We start from the raw sequence: 12061 nt of genomic DNA, 5'->3' as shown, positions 1-12061 counted from the left end.
TTAAAACATTTCCTCTTCCTTTTCCTTTCTCCAAACCTTCTCATAGAGCGCTCTGTCCTCCCATTCAAATTCAAGGTCACTCTTTCCATTAACTGATATTGAATGCATATACATATATAGTCCCAAATGTAACCTGCTTAGTTGGTATAATGTTACTAGTATGTAAGTTTTGGGGGCTGGAAACAATGATGACAAATGCTGGCATGGCTATGGTGAAAGAGAAGCACTTGTTCACTGACAGTGGGAGTGGAAACTGATGCAACCACTAGGAAATCAGTGTGTGAGGATGCCTCAAGAAGCTAAGAATCCATCTGCTGTATGATCTAGCATGATCTTGGCCATATACTTAAAAGAGTGTGTGTTGCAGGATATTTGATCAGGCTGTAAACTCTGAGATCGTGTTATTTACTGAAAAAAATGTTTTTAGTTGTGGTGTGGCTCAGCCTTAGCACACATCTTTAATTCCTCTGGCTGGTATAAACACACCCTTGATACTTAACTTTAATTCCAAACAATGAAGATGAAGTTAGTTTGTAGAAGGAAGCAGCAATGTTTGAAAGTGACTTCTAATTGAGTGGCAGAAAAAGTGACAAGTCTGAGAAAGCATTGACAGAATAGGATAGGCCCAACTCTCACAAGAAGAGAGAGGAAGAGAAGTTAAGAGAGAGTGTATATATCTGGCATCAATGGGAGTGGAGGCCCTTGGCCCCGTTAAGGCTTGATGCCCCAGTGTGGGAGAATGCTACGGTGGTGAGAACGAACACATTCATAGAAGCAGGATATGGGATAGGGAAGGGGGGATGGGATAGGGGGTTGCAGAGGGAAAACTGGGAAGGGGGATAATATTTGAAATGTAAATGAATAAAATAACCAGTAATAAATAAAAGAGAGCAGTGCAGAGAGAAAAGAGGGGGGAATGCAGTTTTACCAGGATAGTTTTACAGAGACAAGTTGGAGATAGAGAGAGAGAGAGAGAGAGAGAGAGAGAGAGAGAGAGAGAGAGAACGAACAAGCTAGACACAGGTGAAGGCAGAACAAGCTAGAGAATAAGAATGAGCCAGAAGATCAGAACAGATTGCCAGAGTTAATTTGAGACCAACTTAATTTGAGACCAACCAGAGCAATTCATTGAGAAGCTGAGAGAAGCCATAGTGAACCAGTCAGCTTGGAGAAGAGTTTGAGTCAGAACAGCTTAAATGATCCATCCAGCCAGAACTCAGCAAGAAAAAGAAAGGGTGAGCATATTTAGTAGTAAGTTTAAGAGGCTGAGAACATTCTAGACCTATATAAGGTTTTTATGGAGTCTTTAAGTTTCTAGGACTAGGCCTAGGGTAGCAGACTGAGGCAGTAAACCTCTGAAATAACAATTACTTCAGGAGAATAAAAACTACTTTTACAACTCTATATCTTACTATGAAGACAGCTGTTTATCCATGTTCATTCCAGCTGTATTCACAAGTAATAAATAGTAAGAGCATAGATGTGCACCAAATATTGAATAGATAATGAAACTCTGGTTTATCTACACAATTGAATATTTAGCTATTAAGAAAAAATGGAAATTTGTAAGCAAAATAGATGGAACTGGTGACAATCATTCTGAGTAGGGTAACCCAAGGAATAGAAATATTAAGGTCTTGTGTTTTATTTCATTTGTGGACGTTAGTTTTGAAGCTTCAGCGATATGTTTCATTTGGAACACCTATAGAAGTTAGGAAACTAACCAGAGGCTATGAAGAAGTTCCTTTTTAAGGGAGAGTAGACAGAAAACTGTGGTATAAAGGATTACAGGGGATTAGTTAATTAGGGAAGGGTTGAATTGGTGGAAAATTCAACTGGATTGGGCAGGGGAGAAGAGCGAATATTTGGAGGAATAACTAATGGTCTTATTATATTTAAGTTCATTATCTTGTAGGTCTCCCTTCTCTTACTTTTGAGCGCTTACTGTGTCTTCTTACCTCTTCAGTTAAAGATCACCAGATTGAAGTTTCAAAAACTCTACAGTACTCTCACAGTAATTGATTTTTTTTTCTGAGTTAGGAACATGGGAATGTACCAAATGCAACAAGTCAAAATGTGAAAGCAACATGAGGGACACCATCTGTCACAATATTTTTCTAGTTAATGTTAAGTGAGAGAAAGATTTAAAGTATTCTTTATCAGTCCTTGCGTTTTCAAGAGGAAATCTATTAAAGCAATAGCTGTGTTTTTCCATACCCTTGTCTGTCTCCCTAACTCATCAGCATTAAATGAGGCTATGAATCATGGAAGAATTAAAGGCTGTTTGGAAAAAAGATATTTGAAAAGTATTCTTTGCTGACTGTTTTACTTTCCTGTTAATATTATACCAAATATCTAAAACTTAATGACAAACACATATTTGTATGACAATTCAAATGAGTCTTACTAGGTGTCTGTAGTGGTGCTTTCTTTTGTAGAGCAACTATCCTCTACTAGGCATGTCAAACCTGTGGCATATGCACTTCGTGAATACCAGGACAGCTATAAATGAGGCCTAAGACATTTGTGATGGTTTATGACAATATCATATTGCAATTGCAGAAGGTTGGCCTCTCCTGTGACTCTATTATCTGTAATGGATTAAGAGAAACACCTTGCTGTCTTTAGCTTCTAAAGACCTTGGGAGTTGTTTGGCTTGTTTGTACTCCCTTCTGCCTTCCTTCATCTTCAAAGTCAGCAATACTCCATCTCTGAAAGAAAGGGTATTGTTCAAATATACAATGAATGATTATAAAATCAGAAAATAAATGGTTAGCTTAAAATCTGTTGCAGTTTTAAGTTCTTACAATTGTTTAACCCAGAACTGTTATATTTCACAGGACTTTTCAGAAAGTCAATGACCAGTTTTCCAATTATTTCCAGCAATGAACACTCTCCACAATCATGTTTGCTCACTTTAGTAAAACAGGGCTTTCTTTTCTGTTAAGTCAAGTGTGATTAAAAATAGAGCAATTTATTTTCTTTATTATAAAAGTAACACATGTTTTTAGTATAGAAGTTTTAAGAAAATATACAGTAGCAAAAGAAAAATCATTAGGTGGTAGTCATGGAGAAAATATCTCCAGTAACATTTTGGTATATCAATTTGTATGCAAACACACAGAAAACTACATCATATATGTTCAGCTTTTAAATGCTTCAAGTATGCATTAAACATGGAGATTTCATCATGGCATACCATTAATAAAATGCCCTTAGTTAAGATACAGAATTTAACTTTTTACTCATTCATAAACATTTTTTTACCCAACTCATATACTTGTGTCACTTAGAGTTTTGGGCATTAAAAATAATCATGTGCTATAAAAACACTCTCCTTCTTTTCCTAAGAATAAACCTTAAAAGAGAAGAACAAAGGTAAAAATTTATGATTTCAAGGCAGCTCATACACTTTTTCAAGCCCTAAAATTATCGACCGATGTTACGTGTAGCCTTAACAGCTTGGTTTGTCAGAGGGCTTTAAATGGCCTAACTGTACCCCACCCCCATTTCTTCACTCAATTACAGTAAATAAGATTCCCAGACAGTTTTCTAAAACTATTGAATCAAGTGGTTTTGCTCTGCTTTTCTCTAAGTAACAGGTTCTCTCTCAGTCTTCATAATTACCTAGACCCCAGGCTTCTAAAATGTAGGCCACAAACTCATAGGGCATCAAGTATCTCAATGAAAGAGGTAGTGAAAATGTCTGTTGTAAAAGGTTCTAAATCTGCAATGACCCAATCAAATACATAATAAACCCATTTTATTTCTGGCAGCATTACCCCATGTTACATTGTGACTTTGCTTCAACCTTGGTTCTGAACACACACACATACACACACACACACATACACACACACAAACACACATTTTGCATTGTATATAGTTTTACAAAATGCAACGGCAATCGATGCTGCTAGAATACTTCAGCTCAGATTAGACTACTGTATGTTATGAGTTTTAGTGCTTTTATTATACAAAACCATAAAGTTTTAGTTGTGGGAAAATCTTTTATTACTTTCCCACTATCATTCCTCATCATGTGAGTATAAAATTAGTATATTTTAGATTGTGCTACAATATTTGATTTTATACATCATTAATAAAACTTTTAACTTGAGAGTTATAGAATTTGTTCAGTGGATTTTCTTTCTCTTTTTCAGTAGTAATGGATGCTGTATTTAGGTTTGAAGAGGAGAAATGAGGCTACAGAAAGAGAAGACAAGAAAGGCCTATGTTTGTGAGGAGTGCTTTCAACGTCAGATTAATATTGATATGGAATTGGTCACATGGTCCTAGGGAGAAAGTGGTATGGAGTTGTGTGGGAAGCATGGGCCAGTTTGAGTCTAGCCAGTTTCAGGCAGATCAGATTCTCTGTTCTGTTGCCTCTGCCCAGTGTCCAGAGGAAGGTAGTGTTGACCTGATTGCATGTGCAAGGACTTCCAGTGCTTTAGTCAAGTCTTACCTGCCTGAGTCCTTCAACACCACTCTTCCTATTGTTCTGTGTCCAGGGGCCTTAATTTGTTGACCATCTGGTGGAGGATGACTGTGTGCTTGCCTGCCAAGGCTCTCACTTTATCCCTGATCACATTGTCCTGAAAGATGTCTGATAGTTGGTATTGGATTTGCTTCTTATCAAGGACGTGAGTCACCTCACTGTGGTGGGACTTGATTTTGCAGAGTGGGTAGAAGGAGAATCTGCCCATTCTCCATGCCAGGAACTGCCACAGAGTGAGATCGTGATTTTAGCTTGGAAATGGGAGAGCATTCACCACAGTTTCTGGAATGGTCCTACATATATTTCTGCCATTTTGTATTGTATAGTTATGAGAAGTGGCAATTTCAGCACTAATATTAAATTAAAGAGTTGAACAACTCTGAAAAACACTGAACCAGATATCCTGGTAATATTTAATTCTTTTTTTAAAATTTTTATTGGATAGATTATTTATTTACATTTTAGATGTTATCCTCTTTCCGCATCACCCCCAGGAACCCATCCCATCCCCCCACCTCCTGCTTCTATTGAGGGTGTTACCCTCCACCCACCCACCCACTCCCACCTCCCTGCCCACGAATTCCCCCACACTGGGGCATCCAGCCTTCATAGGACCAAGGGCCTCTTCTCCCACCGATGCCTAACAAGGCCATCCTCCCCTACATATACAGCTGGAACCATGGGTCCCTCCATGTGTGTTTCCAGTCTTGTGGTTTAGACCCTGGGAGCTCTGGTTGGTTGGTATTGTCACTTTCCCCATGGGGCCACAAGCCCCTTGAGCTCCTTCAATCTTCTCTCTGACTTCTCCATTGGGGAACCCTGTGGTCAGTTTAATGTTTAGCTGTGAGCATCTGCCTCTTTATATATTAGGCTCTTATGTAAGAATAACAAACATGTCCATTTAATTAGTAGGCCTTTGTCTTTAATAAGTACCAAAGTTATTCATATACAAGGAATTGTACACTAATTGCCATTATGATGCATTAGCAATAAACATCTGATTTATCCCTTTTTTATTTACTTGTATACTCAGAGTTACATAAAAATATTCTTGTGTGAATGAAATATGGCAACAAATATGGGGTCTTTCAACCTTTTGATACCATACAGCTACCTACAGCTAACAAAGTATGGCCTTACATAATATACTATGTCCTCATTTTTTAAACTTAAAAGTAAAAATATTTGAAACAATTTTACATTTTTTGAGATAATAATTTAATTTTCTTCCTTTTTCTCCATCTAAATTTTCCCAACTCTCCTTCAAATTTATGACCTCTTTTCTCACTAATTGTTATTACATGCCTATAATACGCATATCTATATATAATATATTTCTAAATATCACCTGCTCAGTCTGTATAATATTACTTAACATCTGTGCTTGCAGGGCTGACCATTTGACACTGGACAACCAAGACTCTCTTGTTTTCAGCTTTATTTGGTTTGATATGGTTCTTTGTGTATGGTTGAGGCCTCCTAGTTTTATTCCATTCTTTCTGACATATTCTTTAGTGTCCTCTTAGTTCAGCTTACATTTGAGTGATCATGTTAGTGAGACTTCACAGGTCTTCTTATGATACAAGGAGACAGTCCACAGCAAACTTCCTCATCCTCTGGATCTTACAATCTTTTTGTCTTTCTCAATTTTCCCTGAGCTTTAGGTGTTACTGCTGTAGTTGCCAGCATGAACCTGGGAAAGTGGAGCCTAAAAATGAGGTGGGCTAAAGTCTCATGCAATTCCTAATTTTATTCAGAGCACCAAACAATATATATTCTGAGGGTTAAGCAAGATCAAATGAGCAAAGGTCATACCTGTGCTTGGAAATATCTTCAAATAACAAAAGCAGGAATTTGTGATCTCAAGTAACTGTTGACTACACCTGGGAGGGGCAAGAAAGCACATTCTAGAAGCAACCCATGTTATGGAGAAGCAGAGGTTACAAGACTTTTGCCTTGTTTGCTTGGAGTTATTTCACAAGCTCTCAGAATTCTCACAGAGCTTCATGCATGAACTGTGTTCTGATACTTAGATACAGGAATTGTTTTTGTAGATGGATCCACTGGGACTGAGCTCCACAGCTCTGCATTTTGATTGGTTGTGGTTTTCTGTAGTGGTCTCTATCTATTACAAAGAGAAGTTTCCCTGACTATGTTCATGTGTGGGCATAAAAACAGATTAATCTCATAAACTTGATCTCAAGAAATGATTGGTCGTAAATATATTTTGCTCAGTTTATACCTTTTATATGAAATATAAAACAATCAGAAACATGAAAAATCATGAATACTTATAAACATTGGTATAACCAGAAATCAAGTGAATAAACCCATAAGCATTGAGAATCTTCCTAAAAATCCTGTGTTACCATCGGCCTCCTTCACAGGTACTCACCATGTTATCTTCTTTGTGAGGTGCTTCTTTATATGCTTTGCTGATTTTTCCTCAAGTACTGTTGGATTATTCATACTATGGAACGAATTCCTAGCTGAATATATATTGAAAATATCTTCTAACATTTGATAGTTTTCTATGTGCTTTGTTGAGTTGGCATTTTAAAATTTAAGGTTGCTTTATATAAAAGTTGTATGCTAAACTTGAAAGAAAATATCATCTATTGATTTATATTTCATGCCATTTGTTTCTCATTTGAAAAAGTTCCACATGAGAATCTTTCCATTGGAATACTTTTATGCTTTTGCTTTTTGCTTGGTCCTAGTACCCAACTGCATGACAGTAGAGTGAGTTAGCAATTTAATTTCATCTTTATATATGTTTGCTCAGTTGTTTCAATACAATCTACTGAAAAGAAATTTATTCATTTTGTGAATACTGCTGATGTGCATGCATGTCTATATATGAATTACCTTTTTTCCATTATTTACTTTTGTTTATGTACACTAATATTACATTATTTCAATGTCTTATACATTTACTGTACTTTTGTATTTACTACAGGAAGACTTTTCACATTGTTCTTTTTCAAGAGTATATGTATTACTGGCTTGCCAGATTTCCATATAATTTTTAGAATTAGCTTGTCAAAATCACATACATAGTCAGAATTTCAAAAATCAGCTGACCACTTAAAAGCAAGGCTATTGGATTATGTAGTTAATTTATATTTAGTAAGATTTTTATTTTATAGATTAAAAAGCAAATTTATAGTGTGTAATAGTTTTGTTGAGAAGTAGAAGTATTTTCTATGGAAGGTTAACTGAGAACTATGTAGAAAATAAATTTTTGTTTTGAATCATCTCTATGTTTCATTTTGAGTTATTTTGATGATGTCCTTACATAAATTTATAAGTCTAATTTTTCAGTAGATGGACAACACTGATTTCTCTAGGAAGAGAATCAACTCAAAGATGAAGTGACAGCTCTGTGTTGGGTTGTCTGACATGAATTATATTCTGTGTTTTCCCACTGCATACTGTGGTAACCAATTCATGTTTCTTAGCTAAGTGGTTACTAAAAATGGCTTTAGTAGTCAAGTGAATCTTAAAATATATATCCAGATATTGAGGAGTTTATTATGCTGTGAATTTTTATGAGACTATAAGATAAAAAGGAAATTATAAACAATTTCTATTAAGATGTAGATAATAATAGCCATATATTTATTTATGATTATAATTTTATAGTACATATTTCCAATATGATTTGTAGATACAAGAAAATTCAGAAATAGTATGATAGCAATTTGCCAAGAATATTTTCTTGAGAGGACTGAGTCAGTCAGCCAGAGCCAGGCTAACACCATGATAGGCTGGAAACTGGAAGTTTGGGAGATTAAATCTAAGTTTCTGTTTCCCAGAACTGGAAAAGTTGGAAATAAGTCAATTCCAGGAAAACCCACCCCTCACATCAGCCAATCTGTAATATAGTCCAGTACCTAACCTGAGCCAACCTCACGGATATCCAATCAGAAGCTGTAGAAGCTGCCTTACCACCTAGCTAGAGCCAAGTATAGTTAATTAGCAAAAGTCCTCAAAATTCCCCAGAGAGTAACCAATCACAAAGGCACCTATACCTCTGGAGAAAGAACCAATGAATCACGGGAAAGGAAGGTAAAAGTCACCCACTCCTACCCTAATGAGCTTTAAATTGACTCTGCAAAGGCATGTCTATCTTCCATCTAGAAATATGGTAGACCCCTGCATGCATATTCTTTGTATAATAAATGCTCTTTGCTATTGCATACTATTTGAGTCTGGGGTATAATTCTTTGCAAATCATGGGCCCTTAAATTCTAATGGGAACAGAAATTCAAGACTGGGGGATTGAGGAGATGAGCAGACTGAGGCTCTGGAACTGATATTTAACCTAGTATCTATTCTTTTTCTTGTCAGTCTTCACTTAACTCACTTTTTCTGTGTGACATGAAAAAGAGAAATCATGTAACTCCTTGAGTAGGCCTCTCATATATTTATAAAGCTTTCTTAGAAGATTTGGTTAATTCATACAATGTATCTTTATCATATTCACCTACATGAACTCCTACAACTCTCCCCAGGAACCTATCATTTCTCCCTCACAACTTCATGTTCTCCTTATTTATCTGTCTTTCTGTTTGTCCACTGAGTATAATTAGTGCTGCCCATATGGACATGCATGTGGAATGGTCCACTTGGGCAAAGAGAATCTACAAGCAGCCATACTTCTAAGAGAAAGGTGACTTTTTCTACTTCAGCAGCCATCATCTAGGGGTAGGGCCTTGGGGAATTTTCCCAGTCCATGGTGACTTTTAACTGGCTTGATCTTGTACAAGTCTTATGCAGGTGAACAGCCATGTCATGTTCAGGGGACACCCCCTCACAGCAATCATCTTTTTCAGCGGCTCTTACATTCCTGTCAAGCCTCTCTATATGATCTTCCCTGAGACTTGGGAGTGGTGTTGCTATAAATATTCCACATACTCACAGTTATATTCTCAGATCTTTGAATGGTAATGTGTCTCTGATTAACTAATATCCACTGCAATAAGAAATTTCCCTGCCTAAGGTAAAGAGAAGCCCAAACATATAGAAAAAAACCACAAATATTTAGGAGGATATTTGACAGAATAACCATTTAGAAAAACAAAATAGGCTTTTCCTTTCATATATACTGTTTTTAACCATGCTATATCACCAAGCATGAATTTCTTGCAGCAGAGCAGTCTCAAAGTGCTATTGCACCAGGCCTAGATAAATCATAAAATCACATTTTTTAAACTGCAAACAATAATCACAATAGTTTTTCAAACAGAGGATAGTGAACTTACACTGAAGAGTTCTAGCAAGTGTAGATTTAAAAAGTTTCTGTTGCACAATGTAAACTATCTTGTCTCTCCATGGTCTAAATATGATCTGTTAAGTCAAGTCATTTGTTACTTCTATAGCTATGCAGAAATCCAGCTAGCTCTATGCCATCTTATTGGATAAGTGAATCGATCTTTTTTGTTAGGGTGTTCACTCCAATGTTTAAGTAACAGATGCTGAAGACTCTCTCTGATGCTCATTTGCATAAAATTAGCCACATCATTACACATAGAACTGGTTATCATAAAAAGACTTTCATAGATGTATATCACATATTTTCACTGTGTTCCTGTACCTGCTACCTCAATTATCTCACCTCTATCCTCTTGTTAATTCCTTACACTTCTCTAGACACCTTTATTTCTACTTTCATGTGATTTTACATATATAATATTTTATATGAATTATATGTAATATAAGGGTCTACAAATGAGAGAAAACAAGTCTTTTTGATTCTTTTTTATTGTATATTTTATTTATTTCCATTTCAGATGTCATCCCCTTTCCCCATTTCCCTTCCCTAAAACCGCCTATCCCATCCCCCCTCCTCCTTTTTTGCTTTTATACCATTTTAATCACATGCAAGTACTAAGGTCAGTTCTAGGTTGAGGAACTAGCAATATAATAGATGCAAATAGGCAAAGAGCAAGCAAAGCAACAAACAAAATCCTGTAAACATCCCCTGCACCCTGTGGTCACTGTTTCTAAGGGCATATCAGGATGATCAAAATATCTGAGCCAACTTCCCTGTCCTAGCCCAAAGTCATTTTCATATCTGAAGCCTACTTCCTTGTTCTAGCCTAAGGTTTAGATTCCGGCCTGAAATTACCTCTTTATTCTAGCCTAATATTTAGATTTCTGCCTGAAATTACTTCTTTGTTTTAGCCTAATGTCATATTCTTGCCAAGCAGCCCATTTCCTTGTCCTTGACCCATGTCAGATTATTGCCAAGCAGCCACAGAAGATCTCACCCTCTCCATCTTTTTTATTTCATAAACAAAACTGAGGCTGTTTTAGGTTGTTCTAATAAGAATGCCTTCTTTATTTGTTGTAGAATATGCATTATCAAAAGCAATGCACTTTTGTCTTAGGTTGGTAAGGCTCTGTGTAGTATCTTACCTGTCCTTGGCTTGCCAGTATGTTAATTTAATAACTGTCTAGGGGGTCTATTTTCAGTTTCAAGCCATGTATTTTGGCTGCCAACATGTTGATGTTGTTAAAGACAAAATTTAATATGATGGTCAGGAATAAAAGTATTCCCAGGACAAGAAGGGCTAGCATGTTCAAGTTCAAGCTATATATGCCATCTTTGAAGCTTGACCAAAATAGAAATACTGACCTCAGGTCACAAGCCTTAAATTTCACTAAACATACGCAATAAAAATTTCTAACAACAATAATTTTTCCAGAAAATGAAATAATTTTATTTATTTATGGCTATATAAACCTCCATTGTATGTGCATATACATTTTTTTCTGATACTGTACACCTATGTTGGTTCCATAACTTCTATTTTGTATATGATGCTGTGATAAATATATATGTATATCTGTGATGTGTTGACTTAGATCTCTTTGGGTGAATATTCTGGAGTAGTACAGCTGACTCATAGGGTACTTGTATTTTTCGTTTTCTGAGGGATCTCCAGACTGCTTCATAAGGGCTGGGCTAATTTGCATTCCCATAAGCAGTATACAAAGATTCGATATTTCTCCACATTCATATCAACGTTTGTTTTCATTTTCATTTGTTCTCTTAATGAATTCCATTCTAAAGGGGATGTGACAGAAACTCAATATAACATATTGAAACATATTTTCCCAATGGCTAGTGGTGTTGAACATTTTATCATAATACATAGGTTTTTTTTATGAAATTTTAGGACCAGGTTGAGTGCTCATAGATTATTTGAGAAAAACTTGGACATTTGCCATTTTAGTATATCAACCTTTCTCAACCAATCACATACTAAGAAATATCCCACAACTATTTAACAAAGGAAACTGTGAAAAATAAACTTGCTATTTATACATGAGTAGAGAATGATGCTGTTTATATGTGAGCTGATTATGATGTACACTTAAAACAGTTTAGTTTGAACAGCAAGGTAAGGAAACATTTAAGCTTATGCCTATATATTTCTTCCACCATTTGGCCTATGGCCAGTCTCTTTTGTTCATTATGTTACTGCTCCAACAGATAACAAGCAAACATTCCAGTTCAAAATATAATCTCTCTCTCTCTCTCTCTCTCTCTCT

This window comes from Grammomys surdaster, unplaced genomic scaffold (genome assembly GCF_004785775.1).
Source record: "Grammomys surdaster isolate TR1022 unplaced genomic scaffold, NIH_TR_1.0 125749, whole genome shotgun sequence".
Lineage (NCBI taxonomy): Eukaryota > Metazoa > Chordata > Mammalia > Rodentia > Muridae > Grammomys > Grammomys surdaster.
This window is presented reverse-complemented; position numbering follows the sequence as displayed.